The sequence below is a fragment of the Rhea pennata genome, chromosome 2 (genome assembly GCF_028389875.1).
Source record: "Rhea pennata isolate bPtePen1 chromosome 2, bPtePen1.pri, whole genome shotgun sequence".
Lineage (NCBI taxonomy): Eukaryota > Metazoa > Chordata > Aves > Rheiformes > Rheidae > Rhea > Rhea pennata.
This window is the reverse complement of record NC_084664.1, coordinates 21,815,270-21,829,704: the sequence shown is the minus strand read 5'-3', so window position 1 is coordinate 21,829,704 and position 14,435 is coordinate 21,815,270. Positions and strand designations below refer to the sequence as shown.

Genomic DNA, 14,435 nt, shown 5'->3' with positions numbered 1-14,435 from the left:
CTACCTGCTTAGTCTAAAAAAGGCAAAGACTCTAAAGGCTAAAAAGGCTAAAGACTTCAATCCTGAATGGAAGTCAGATAATGAAAAATGTTGCCCAAAATTAGTCTACCCCAGCTGCACTGAAGTGGAGCTTCAAGAATAAGCAATAGCTACAGACTTTGTGAAATCTTTTCTGAATGCCTTTTCACTTTGGCTGAAATTTAAAGTGTTTTTGCAAAATACAGAATTCAGATAACAGATAACGTATTTTTATGATGCATGGGCAAAGTTAGGATTATAATACAGTCATATGGTTTGCCTGAGTAGTGCTACTTTCTTTTTGCTCTCATCTGGTTTATATTCATAAGGTTTTTTGCGTATACCAGCTTGTGAATCTTTTTTTACTTAGCACCTGAGCAGGAACAGACTCTCAGATGTATCTAGAATAAAATTCCCTTCAAGTGGTAATTTTCAATTTCTCTTATATAATAGTACAAAATCAAGAGTTCATGGGTCGAGGCTTTAGATTTATTTATTTATTTTAATATTACTGTGACATATTTAAGCTTTTCTCTTAGCTTTCTGGAATGAGATACAACTATTCTGTACTTCAGAGAAAAAATGGTGGAAATATTGTAGAATAAATAGATTGGCTTAGTAGCTGCACACAAAGCTAATAGTAGTCATTTATACAGTCTAAGTTCAGCCTCTACACATATTTAGCTATTGTGAAGACAATTATCTTTCTATTGACAGTGAAGAAGGCAAAATATATTGCTTTCTTGTATCATACCTTCTGATTCTATTGGACTCTCTTCAGCTAAACTCCAAGTTAGCGTAATGACAGTCAGTAGACTTTCTCTATCAATTTAATTGAAAATATCTGCCCCAAAAATATCTTCCATGTAATTGCTTCTTTTTGTTTGTTGGTTTGATATTAACAAATTCAAAGACAATTTAAACTCCACATCTAGGACTCTTAACTCACCTCCTTCATTTTTGAGCTCTTACTTTATCAGATTTTATGACATTTTAAAAAGATGAATGCAGCGTGCCCATTTGCTAAACTAAATAATTTTCACATTTAATTATATTTATCTAATTTGCAAATAATTGCACAATTTAGAATCTCTTGTAATTTTAAGGAGTTGTTTGTAAAATTACAAATCAGTTCGTAATTTTAAGATAGTAGTTTTTATAACCCCCTTGGGGTTAGAAATACACATTTTTACGTTTTCCATAGGGATTTAGGATATATGTCTGGCCATAACTGGTTACAATATTTGTACATAAAATAAAGGGCAGTTAATTTGCAGAGGTTTCAAACACTTTATTATAATTTTATCTCAAAGAAAGATACTGCTTCCCCTGGGCATTTCCAGACCTGGTACCTCAATGTCATAATACAAAGTAAAGCTCAAAGACTATTTTGTTCAGCAGTCAAAACGCAGCATGTTTTTGACCCATAACTAATTATGACTTTGAATGCTGGACAACAGAACATGCTTGATGTTGCCAAGGGTCCTTTGCAGTAGGGCACTGCCAGTACTTGTTCTTCTTTCTCTCAGAACAGTTTAACACTATCAGAACTTTCCTTAGCTCTTGGACCTCCACAGATATACTTCTGAGAAATATGTCACAGAGCTGACCTCCAAATAAATATCAGGTCAGGAGAAATGACTTTTCTAGACTGCAAGTTTGAAAAGCATCCTGAGCAGCAAATAGGAAAGCGTGTGGAAAAGGCAAGTCTTGTTGCCTACGTTCATGGCGCAAACTGATGGTTCCTTTGGGGCAATGGATAGCTGGGATATGGGAATAACGTTTATGACTAAAGCCATATTGTTCCTAAAAGTGCAAGAGAATTGACACTATACTTACAAAGGATAATTCAGTTTAAGAGCCCTGGTAATACTGGAAAAACTAGATGAAAAGATGTTTACTATATCTAAGTTTCTCCAGAACTCTCAGTGATATTAGCATTATTAGCTTAGGCCTTTCCTTATGTGTTACGTATTCTATATGCAAGCCCTCTGTGTGGATGCACTGAGAGCATGAAAGGTCTAATCCTACTTTACATCCCAAGGACTAGCTAATAAATTACCCTTGTTAGAGTGGAAATGTTATTTTCACACATGCAGATAGACAATTAATGATGCAATGTAGGGTATACCTTACTTGCATTTCTTAGAATTATCTAGACCAAATGCTTTTACTTTATTATTAAGTGTTCTTACATCAACAAAAGTATTATGAAACCAAGCTTTATTTTACAGGATCTAATTCTGTTTTACATCTAGTGTAGTACACCTTTGCTGCGCCTATGAATCTAGATGCATTAGAGTTAGATTCCCAGATGTGGATAAACTCACAGTCACATGAGTGCTCATTCTCCCTTCCTCCAATTGTAGCAAACAAGGTAGATTTGAAGTTATTCAGCACTTATCAAAGTTGTTTTTGACTGTGTTTTGCTTTCCTAGTTACAGTGTTTACATTCTCAATATGATATATTGGAGGAAAACATTATTTTGCACAAGATATTTATAAATCTTATTTAAAAGTTCAGTTTATGTTTTATGCTTTATACCAAATAGTGTTTGAGCCATTTCAGTGCACAACTTCATTTTTATTGTGTGATTTGTTTTGTTTTTAAACATTTCAATAGAATATGCCTCCCAAGTAGAATGATATTGCATTTCTCTCAGAAGATATCCAACCTAACTATCACAAGATGTGGCGGAATTGCTGTTTAGCAATGGGATAAACATAGTGATAAACAAAGCTAATGCACAAATAAGGGGTGAAAGGACTGTTAACTCTCAAAATGTACAATGTATTCTCTAGTATGGAAGGACCACACTAGGTTATGATCAAAAGTCTGATCACCTAACATGACTCACACAGATAGAAGAGATTGAAGAAGAAGTTTAAAAAGTTTTTTTTTTTTTGATCTATGGAAAGTCCTAACTACCCAGAACACAGGCAAGTGTATATCCCACCATGTCACTGATAATCATAAACAGTCCTCCAGAAGAAATGATGGGAGGTTATTGAATGAAGCCACATAGTCTCCAAGAAGGATAGTAGAAATCAGATTTTTCTCTTTTATTTGACCATGAAGGAAATAAGCCAGTGAACTGGATAGGGCAAAGGTTCTTTTCTCCACCTTTCTGTCTTATTTGTTTGAAGAAAGACCTTATATCTTTGCATTACATTTTTAGATATCCGAGCAAAAAACAAAGCTGGGAAGCCACGTTGGGGGAAGAGAAATAAAAAAAAGCTTAGTGTGCAGAGTGAATCTTTGGGTAAATTTCATCCAGATTTTATTAAGATACTCGAAATTTTTAGGGTGGGGTTCGGCGGCAAATTAAGACTCAAATCAGACATCTGCATTTAGGTGTATTAAATGTGCTAGGCGTCTAAATTCCCCTTATAGCCAATGTACCCTATTGCTTTTTAGCTGACCAGCCACCTGGGACACGAATTGCACACGTAAGGGCATGTGTTGTCACCTGTGATGCAGTAGGGTGTCTGAGATATCCCTGTAGTCCTGACAGTTGCAAGATGCAGGATGTGTGGAAAGCACATGCCCTCCAGGAACAGCAGCTGGAGACAAGGAAAGATGTCTTACATATTTTGAGATGTGCTGTGTGTGGTTCCACTAATTGCGCTGAGTAGATCTCCATCAGCTTTAATGGGGACTTAGACAGCTAGCTTGCCAGACACCTACATGTAAACATAAATATGTATGTTTTAGTCTGTGAGCTGAATTTCCTCTAAGTTTTTATATTAGAACTCTTTCTGACATGTTTTTTATTTTCGTCACCTCTTGTCACTCTATTTCTTACCCTAGACTAGTTTGGACTACCACATTTTCCAAAATTTTTTTGAGTTGTCTTGCAGCTAGTTTAAGCAGGGAAGGCTGCCAAGTGATGCAGCCAAGAGCAGTTAGTTGACAGTCAGCCTTGGAGTGCTGGAAGAAATAGATCGTTTTGCAGAATAACTGATTCAGTATCTCATCTGTAGGATGTGACACACTCCTTTAACTGTAGGCTAGCGGATTGTTGTGGGGTGGCGGTGCATGATGTTGTCTCCCTGTGATATCTGGTCTTATTCTCTGGGTAACTGTGTTCCCTTTTGCATACCCATTACAGAGAGACAAGATTTGGCTCTGAGGTTCTGCCTTCATTTTATCCTTCTGGTCTACACTAAACCTCCTCCCTTTGAAGCCCTCCTGTCTCTATCATCGCAAGCTGTCACATCTGGGCCTCGGTCTTTTCCTTTGTTGTCTGCCCCCAGGACAGGCTAGTGCCATTCTTGCACATGGAACTACAGTAAAACTGCATCAAGCCTGCAGGTGCTCCACACTGAGGTACTAAGGAGTTAACAATTTAGCTTCCAGGCATTAGACTCAGACTGGTCTCTGACAGGCAGTGCTATGGAAACTAACACCACCAGTAAAACTGCATATTATGAGTGGATGTCTAAGACAAATTCAGGGAAAGAAAGCCCTTGGAAATTTTTATGTAGTTATATCAACCCAATATTTTCAGATAACAGCTGTCAAAATATAGTGTCACCATGCAGCAGGATGGCTAAAGACAGTGGCTGATACCAAGTTAGCTTCTGAGAAAAATTTAAAAGTTCACAAAATTGTTTAAAAAATTTTAGAAACTAAGAGATTATAAATAATCCATAGCTGATAAGGGAGGAGTTCTTTCAAATTTGCTTTCTTGTTCAATCAGTGTTGGCTTTGAAGATATTTTTAGTTTCTTAATAGTGTCTTTGGTGTAACTGAACTAATGATAGACTTCAGTATTCTATGTAATTTATCCAACACTGCCATTTTTTACATAAACGTATAGTGCAGTAGTACTTTTTTATCTTGGTAAAGTGTTTAAGGACTGGGTATAAACACTATATACGACATTCTTACCTTGGTATTATTACAGCTAAGCTTGAGGATATATAAAGAATAATTTACATGTTTTATCAAAAAAAATAGAATGTGCCTTGTTTTATAGGAAGGGTTTTGTGCAAATAGTTGTAGTAAATGTCATTCCATAGGCTGTATTAATTTGCAAGGGCTGCTGTTAGCACAACGCTACTCAAATGTATGTCTTCTAATAGCTGTCTTTAGCTATTGGCATATAGCTTAGTGTCATATGATATTTTCATGTTTTTTGTTTATCATCTAGTTTCTAGGGAGTTATTTGTAATTATGTGGGATATAAGAAAAAGATGAGTTGTTTCGAAATTGGATGAAGCAGTTTCCACAGATCTGCTGCTGAGTTTCTACTGCTTTTCATTCTGGTAGAATGTGTCTTACCTTTGCAGAACATCAGTACAGTTAAGGAGTACATACTTTGTTGAGTCATCTGGAGAACTTTGTTTAACTAGATAAAGAGTGCACAAACATTAAAAGATGTGAGATTACAAGCTCTTTCGTTAGCGTGGTGAAAACTGACTTGAGGAATTTTCCATTAAAAGTAATCTGTGGTATGTGATGAATTGGGGGATGGCATTGTAAGACAGAGTGTTACCTCAGAAAATGTTGATGCAGGTTTCAGTGAATAAGACCTAGAATGCCTATGTAATGTTACTGGTTTTGGTTTTGGTTTTCGTAAGAGTAATCCTTGTTTTCTGGCGAGTTCTAGTAACAGTTTTCCATGACAAATATTCAATACCTAACTAAATAGTGGAACTGAATGACCCCAGAAGCTGAAGTACTAGTTCTATAGTGTGATAAAAATCACAGAATAAAGAGAGATAAAAATACTGGTTTCTGAATCCCACTATTAGTTAATCAAGACTGCTTGGCTAAAATATTTTAAGGCTCACAATTAATATTATTATACATACTTCATATAATTAACTACTTAGATTAATAGCAGTTTAATTGTAAGCACTGGTTATTTTTCTTTTCATGTCTAGTGAAGATCGTAATGGAAATAACAACATATTTTACTCCAGGGGAGCAGAGAGCCAAGGTAAAAAAAAAAAAAAAAAAAAAAAAAAAAAGAAGAAAAATCTGTAAAAGATTACATTCTTCAATTTTAGATGAAAGAAGGTCATGTAAAATGAATGCTTAACTAGGAAAACTCATTTTGTCTAACCTTTCCCTCCCAACAAAATACACACATTTGCTTCTCTCCTGCATTGCTATATATACAATCAGTTACACAGTCCTTGAACAGATACTGTACTTCTAACTCTCAAATCATCTGAGACTGTAGACTTGGAAACGTAGCTGAAATATCTCTTCTTGTGATATTCTGACATTTTCATGCCTTTGCAAAAAGGCAGTACACATCCAAAGGCTCTGGGCCAGCTAAACCGTCTTTTCTAAAGAAGGTATTTCCCAACAGAGAAAACAAAAAACAGTTACTTGGGGCCCCTTTTCAAGTGATAATATTAATGGTAAGTTATAATTATTCCATGGTGTATGTTTGCTTTGTATCCAAAATGATCAGGGTGATGATAAGCTTAGACATGATTTTGTTCATAAGGCTACATAACTCTTATCGATAAAGCTTAACACACACGCTTTACTAGGTGTATAAAACTTAATTAGCGTGATAGATAGTCACTTTGTCTAGCAATTAGGAATAAACAGTGCTTGACACAGCAAATAAAGATTCACTATCAAAGAAAGATTGTTATTCTTACCTCTTGCAACAATATAACAAATCCTCAAACAAATGCTATCTTAACTGAAAATCTTGTCTCTCTCTCTCCTCATACAACGTGCAAATATCCTTCCTATAGCAGAGCTATTGCAGTTGTATTGTGCCAGGCCAGAGCAGAGGTGGATTTATACACATCCTACAACTTACTCCCTTTAGAATCAATTTCTGTGAAGGATTCTTGTATGCTTCTGTGTATGACGGTTAAGGTACATACAAATGCATGCAGATGCAAACTCCCAGGAGAATGAATTCCAGGTGGATGCTATATATTGGTCAGAAAACTATGAAGCTGGAGCTGAAGTTTCACTCCAGCTGTGAAGTTAAAGTAATAATGCTGCTATAACCCAGGAAGAGTATAATTCCTCCTTTCTGTCCCCAAAGGACGTTTCTGAGTTACCTGAGAAGATTTGCCTTTTAGTGGAAAGAAAGAGTTCTAAGAGTTGAAATTACTAATTTGGGAGATTGGTGAGCAGATGCTCTAGTTCCATTTTGTGCAAACATACATGATGTACTGATCTATGAACTTGGAAAGATTTCGAGCTGTATTTTGGATTTTAAAAAGCCTCGAAGTTGGATATCTGACTCCAAGATAATAAGACCTATTTTGTTGCAAAAGCAGGAGTACCACAGACGCACTTTTTTTCATGGTTTTGTCACAGCCATAGCTATAAAGTGATCTATCTGTATTTTAAAGTTAGCTAGTGTTGTACAGTTAGGCTTCAAAAGAATAGTGTAAGTCTTCAACTTCTGTGTTGAAGTTTCAGATGAAGATTTGGGCCAGATAAATACGAGTTTTATGAGGAACACTGGCTTGAGTTTCAGATCTGTTTGCACTTTCTTCTGCATTTCCCTTTCCTTCCTTTCCCGGTGGAGGAGAGCTAAAGGGCAGAGCTGGCATAGGAATGAGTGTATCCAAAGTGATCATGAACATACTGGAAGCTAGATGCTTATGAAAAGACTGAAAAATAGCCTTCCAGTAGCAGCAATGGGGAAAGCAATCTAATTATCTTAAAAGTAGAGAATTTGCTTGAGCTGGTTACCTTTCATAACAATGAACTAGACTAGGTTGCAATGTCTTTTAAAACCCAGGTTCCTGTGAAGTGAGATAAAACAATTATTTCAGCTACCTAAATGAGGGCTCTTTCTCCAAGACTTTCTGCTGTTTCCTTGTTCAGTCATTTGTTAAGCTTATGCACTAATATTTGCTTACCTCAAAGAGCACTGCTAAACATGAAGTCTTCTTACTTCCTGAGGCTGAGTTGAGGTACAGATAATAAAGCTATCATTACTTTTGGAAATAAAGAATTGTGCTATATTGGACAGATATTAAATGAAGGTAATCCATAAAAATTATTCTTAACAGTTTAATTGTTGGTAAAATATATTCCTGCTGTTTGTAGAAATACAATGAACAGGTGACTTAATCATTTTAGGAGATATCAACAGTATTAGGGACATTTGGAGCATATAGCAATCTTTGTTAACTGGCGCTGTCTCACCTAATCTCACCTAACACACATATGATGAATTTATAGGTGTGTTGTTCATCTTCTTTTCTTTCACTGTTTAAGAATAAACATGCTTATAATACGGAGGGAAGGTAAAAGATTACCATATTAAGAGCCATATGTTTCTTTGAGATACTGAGTGATTAAGAGTTTGTTAATATCTTTGCCTTCCACCAGGTGTAAAATATTTTTCATTTTCCTATTGACCTTCCCACTGGAGGCAAAAAGAAGTGCAGAAGGCTGATCAAGACCATAAAATCTTTTAATCATCATGTTCTTTTCAGCTCACTATAGCACTCTCTCTAAGACAGATAAAAAGTTCTATAACATTATATGGTGAATGCAGTAATCCTGAAACTTATTCCTCCTGAGCCATGAGAGTTCAGAAGGGTCAAGAGATTTACTTTGATCAGTTCTGGACTTCAGTTTCTCCTACATCTGATTCTTACTCAAGTATTGCTGAAGAATTTAAATAAAGCTGTGTTTAAATACTGATATGTCTCATAGAAATTCTCCCAGAATGATATTTATAGCAATTCTTTCACACTTGCATCCTATCTTAACATAAATGAAAATATTCCAGAGCATTTTCCTTTCTGATTTGTATCGTTGAGCATTATATGCTGATTTAAAGTAATTGATTGGCAGTCAGAATTAGTAGTTATCCATAACAGATAATACATGTACATCATTTTTTATTTTCCTCTTTGAACAATGAGCAATCTTATGTTAATTTAAATTAATTCTTGGATCGCCTTGTAGTATCTGTGGTGGAGAGAGCTGGACTTGTGGAACTGAGGTTAAACCTTTTAACCTAAAAATGTATATACAAAACTAAAATTTTATACAGCGTATGTCTTAAAAGTCACAAAAGAAGAAAGGTTTTTAAACATTTGGAACCTTTTTAAGATTGTAAGTTTCATATCTAAACACTATTTCTTCTATTTGTATCCTGCTAGGAATTCAGGCAGTGAATATTTAGGTTTAGTTTATTTAGACTGGAACAAGACAAACTAAATTTTTAGTTTATTTTACTTTGCTTACTAAGAGAAAACTCAGAGTGAGTTAAGCTTTTCAGGTTAGTCAGTACCTCTCAGTCTCAACACAGTAAAGATGCACAGAATTAGTATTCTTATTTCTAGAAAAGTTTTCCTTAAAAACTAGAGTAGCCTCCTCTTGGTGCTTCTTTGTCTGCCATCAAGAAGGTAAGTTCTAAATTTCAGCATGACTTTGGAAAGGGAAAATTTTATACAAGAGTCAATATAACCCTGTTCTACTCACAGAATCACAGAATCGCTAAGGTTGGAAGGGACCTCTGGAGATCATCTAGTCCAACCCACCTGCTCAAGCAGGGTCACCTAGAACATGTTACACGGGGTTGCATCCAGTCGGGCCTTGAATATCTCCAGCTGGAGCAGAATTCCCAGTCTGTCCACTTCTTTAGTTTGGAGACAAGAACCATCTGGTGAACACAGCAATTACCATTATTGTATGTCCTATATCTTATTTGGTTTTCTGAGAGCCTTGGGCACTTCATGAATTTCTGGCAGGGAACAGAAGAGTCTTATCGCTATTGCAATAGAAAATAGAATCTGTCAGTGTATCTGAAGAAAAATGTCCAGTATTTTTGTTTAGTGCTTTAGTAATATATTCATCAGAAGGAATTCCCATCTGAAGAGATTCCTTGAAAATCCCCTGTTAAGCTGACGTGATTGTATGTTTTATAGATGAAGCAGGTGTAGAATACTCAAGCAATGTGATAAAGTATGCGCTATTTATATTATTGCCTGTATTAATACACCAATACCGCAACAATGGAAATAAAAAGACCTAGTAGGACTGTCTCTAGTCAAAAACTGCTTTTTAAAAATTTCTCTTGAGTGAATGCACATACACTGAAGCGTTTGAGACAGGTGCTTTTATTCTGTATAATATTGCTTCTACAGTTCCCCTGTACTGCCTATAGTACATGCAACCCATGCAGTATGAAGGGGCACTGTGTTCCAGTCTTGTCTTTGGTTTATCCTTGAGAATTTCTGTTCACCCTAGATGCAGCAAAGCACAATAGTAAGGCACACTAAATGTCACAGAATGGATATATCTTAAAACATATTGAGTGACTGATAAATAAACATCCTTTTCTAATAAGAAATAAAGAGTACCAGTAGAAAGAAAAAAAAAAAAAAAAAAAACCAAAGACTGAAGATACTTTAGTGCTCTGTCTTAGATAGAGGTGATAACGGGGAACAGTGATAAGCTACCTTGCTTTTTATGTGTTTGACTCTACTGATTCTGAGGATGAATGTTAATGTATGTGATTATTGGAAAGGAATCCTATCATGTCTACATGTGAAAGTGGACAAAGTAAGAAATTGAGGAAGTTTTGTTTGTTGGAGGAGCCTTCATCAGTGCTTTCTCACAGAAGGAACTTAGAAAGTTTACAGTTTCTTCTCAAAGCCCTTTTTCAAACACATTCAAAATATTGCTATTTTTAAAACCTTCAGTTGTTGATCAGAATGCAAATCAATATATCAAAATATTTAAGACTTGCAAAGCCTAAAACTCAACAATTTGCACTCAATCCTAGCAAAAGCTAACTATTTACAAAGAAAAAGCTGACAATGTCTAGTAATTTTTAACAATCTTGGTTATTTCAAGCACTTCAACTTCTGAAAGTCTTTGAGAATTCTCATAATTTCCAAAGCTTTGCTTTTTGAAACAAGGTACATTTTTCACATCCATGTGCTGATATGTCATTACTGCTATGCATCATCCACTGTGATGAAAACACTTTACTCTGTGTCCTTGGCTATATAGGTGAGATATTTGAGGATATTTGTTCTTGTTAACTAATTTTTTTTAAGGCACATGCAATTCAGTCATACAGTAATGTCAACTTAGAGCAAGAATGATAATAGATTAATCGTTGCAGGAAAAAAAAAACAGAGATTTGAATCATCTAGAGAGTCCCTATCCCAGGGATGTCAAACCCTTAGCTTGCTGATTAATTACTCTGGCCTCTGTAGTAGATTATGGTGCTACAAGAACTCCAGCTTTTATTTTAGGAAATGGTATACCTTTAGCCATGTGAATGCAAATAAAATCTTTTGGAAATAATTTGAAGTAGATTTGGCTTTTCAAGTCTAGTGACATGTCACTCTGATGCTTCTGAGAATTGTCAATTATCCTATACAATTGAATTGGATTTTAGTTTGGAAAGCATAGCTAATACAATTAAACATACAAGGTTTAAGAAGTACAAGTTTAAAAAAAAATTAGAATATTCTTATTCACTATTCTATTTCCTATTGTTCTAAATCATGATTTAGATTGCTGACCATTTTAAGGCAGTAATGGAACTTGAAAAGAAACAAGTATTGTGAAGGAATCAAGTATTAAATGCTTAAGACTAGAGTCATGATTAACATAATCCCATATAGAATAATATATTTGCAATTTTCTAGGTGTTCTGGTTTCATTTAATCTTTACCAATTAGTTTCTATACTACTGATTTTTTTTTCTTTTTTACAGTAAGGACAATGCAGAATACTGCTCAGAAAGGAGTTAAATGAGCAGTGAAGTTAGTACTATGACATAGAGTGATACAAAAATTAGCCAACTCATAGAATCCTGTTGAGATATAGGCTATGGTTCCAAAGATTAAAGAATCATTGTTACCCCATGGAAAATTCCCCTCTGGAATTACTTGTTTGAGAATACAACCATTCTCACCAAAGTTAGGCATTTACACATAGTTAGACATGAATAACGCAAGTAGATACTTTCTTAATGTGAACATCTTTTCTCTAATTTATTACTGTTCTGCCTCAATGCTGCAACTTGTATTCCACATTACATTCCACATTACATAGTAATCTATTTAAAAGTCTTTAAATCCCATCAATGTAAAAGCTCTAATTCTGCTGGTAAGATTGTTCCCTCTCTCAATGTTTGTAGATGCTATTTTTTCAAAGCAATATATTTAAGAGAAACATCTTTAAAATAAAGGTGATTAATCCTTGTCCTAATTACATATTTAAAAATATAAATATTCCCTCTGTTGATTTTGTTCAGAGTATTTTAAATAATTGACTGGTGCAGCTGTTTTCCCCTATTGTCTAAATCCTCCTCAATTCAAAGATTATTGATCTGAAAGACAGTAATAGCTCCCTTGGGCCCTACGGTGTTGATGCGGTTACCACACAGGGCAAAATTTTTACCTGCTAATAATTTAAGAAATACAGCTTGGAGGAAAGTTACTCAACCTTGTGGAGGAGACATTCCTCTCAATTAAATATCCCTTCAATGCCCACAAGGCTTGGTTTGTATTATGCAGTGCTATCACGAAGCATCCATGTTTGCATTGTTAGGACTGAGAAAAAGAAAGAAAAGTAAAAGAGCTCAAAAGACTTAAAATTTTCTTTACAAATGAGTTAAACAGCCTTAGAAGTATAGCATTTAAACAGAAAGCAAACTGTGAAAGTATATCCAGAAACAAGTCACGTTGACCAACTCAGTTAGACAGTGTAATATTATTCATTACATATGCTTGAAAAGATTCATTCATGCCAGGATTCAAGATGGATTTTTCTTTTTCCTCAGATAACAAAGAGTTCCACTTTTCAACTCCATGTTTTTCAACTCGAAATCGGAAGCAAAGCTACAGAGGGACTTTAGAATGCTGTAGAGAGATTATTGCAATTATTGGTCATGATAAACAGCATGAAAAGTATGTCCCAGAATGGGCTGCATTCTAGAGTTTAAATTCCTACTTTGCTAAGAAAATAAAATTTATGTTTAAATTCTCAAGGCAATCACATATGAAAGGAATGCAAAGATTACTATAAGTAGCTTCTAAAAATAGATACCATCTATATTAGGCAGAGAATTTATAAAAAATATCAATCTTCCTCTAGGGAACAGCACAGATTGAAATTCTGAAGAGTGGTTCCCTCAAAATGTTTGTGATATACATGGGACCTGCTTGCCCATGGAATAACTGAATAGAGGTGATTGTCAGATATCTCTGGTAATAGCTTTTCTATGTAATTTGCATTTAGTCCTAAGATTGATAGAGCGGAGTATTTTCAGACAGACTCCAATTATTTTTAAGGTTGCAGTAATTAGACACTGACTGGTATATCTGCATGATTAATTCCTTCTTTTGGCCAAGACCATTTTCAGACTCTCTTTTGAAAATCACACTTGTAACTGTGAACTTCATATAGTTTCCCTTCTTCTAGTCAGAGCCTACCCATTTTGTATCCAGCTGTGGAAACCGCTGACTAATGCTCTACATTCTTTAAAGTCATTTTCAGAGCTTTATTCTGGCTGACTCCTTTCCGTTCAGGAATTTTTGCTCCTTCTCTCTAAGCAATTGTTCAAAGCCAAATCATATATGGTCTTCCAGAGAGAACATGATACACACTTTTGAGTAACTAAGAGTTCAGGGAATAAAAATGAAGAATTTCCTTGGAAAAGATGCTAGATATTTCTATGACTTTCTAATATTTCATGTTCTTGTGAAAAATAAGTCTGTATTAGGAAGATAAGAAGAAAAAAAGAGTTAAAGGACTAATGCCTGTTTTCTTTTCCTAAGATCTAGTGGTTCAAGGTTTGTTTTTACTTCATCCAAAATCTACAGCAAAGGGGTGTGACAATACTCTTTCACTTAGTTTGGGCCATTAATAACTTACAGTCTAGCATGCATAGAGTTCCAGGGATGGAGGCTGCCAAGACTCCAACTGAGAGCACCATCTCTTATCTTATTTTTTTAATAAATCTGTTGTTCCGTGCTTTTAATGAAAACCAGCCTCATTTATCTGTGTCAGGTTCTTGTATTAATTAGGATAGCTCTAATAGAAAACCAACATTTTTAGGTGCATGTGCTTTTTACTATTAATTGACTCAAAATCCTGCCACATACATTGGCATATGATAATTTTTTATGTCTGATAAGCTAATATTGTGATAGTCCTGCTTCTAGATAAAATTAATCTGTGTGCATTTATTTCTGGCAGAGTAGAATGGAAAATGGGGAAATGGGTGGGGAGGAGGAGGAAGGGGATGTTTCAGAAGTTCTTGTTCATCTCCCTTCCTGATTAGAGCGTGTACTGAAGGAGTAGCTTTATATCCAGAGCACTGCAGAAAGTGATCTGAAATGAAAATGTGAAGCTTGGAAATGGATCCTGTGAAATGAGTCCTACAATGTTTAGGCTGCACAATAGCAGAATTATCCCTCAATAATGCCAGGAATACTAC

At 35.2% G+C, this 14,435-nt stretch overlaps 1 protein-coding gene across 1 annotated transcript in view; it reads left to right on the top strand.

Moving 5' to 3' along the window:
* MALRD1 (MAM and LDL receptor class A domain containing 1) overlaps positions 1–14,435 on the top strand; it is a 278,695-nt gene that overhangs the window by 131,979 nt on the left and 132,281 nt on the right. The gene's annotated exons all lie outside the window — the stretch shown is intronic.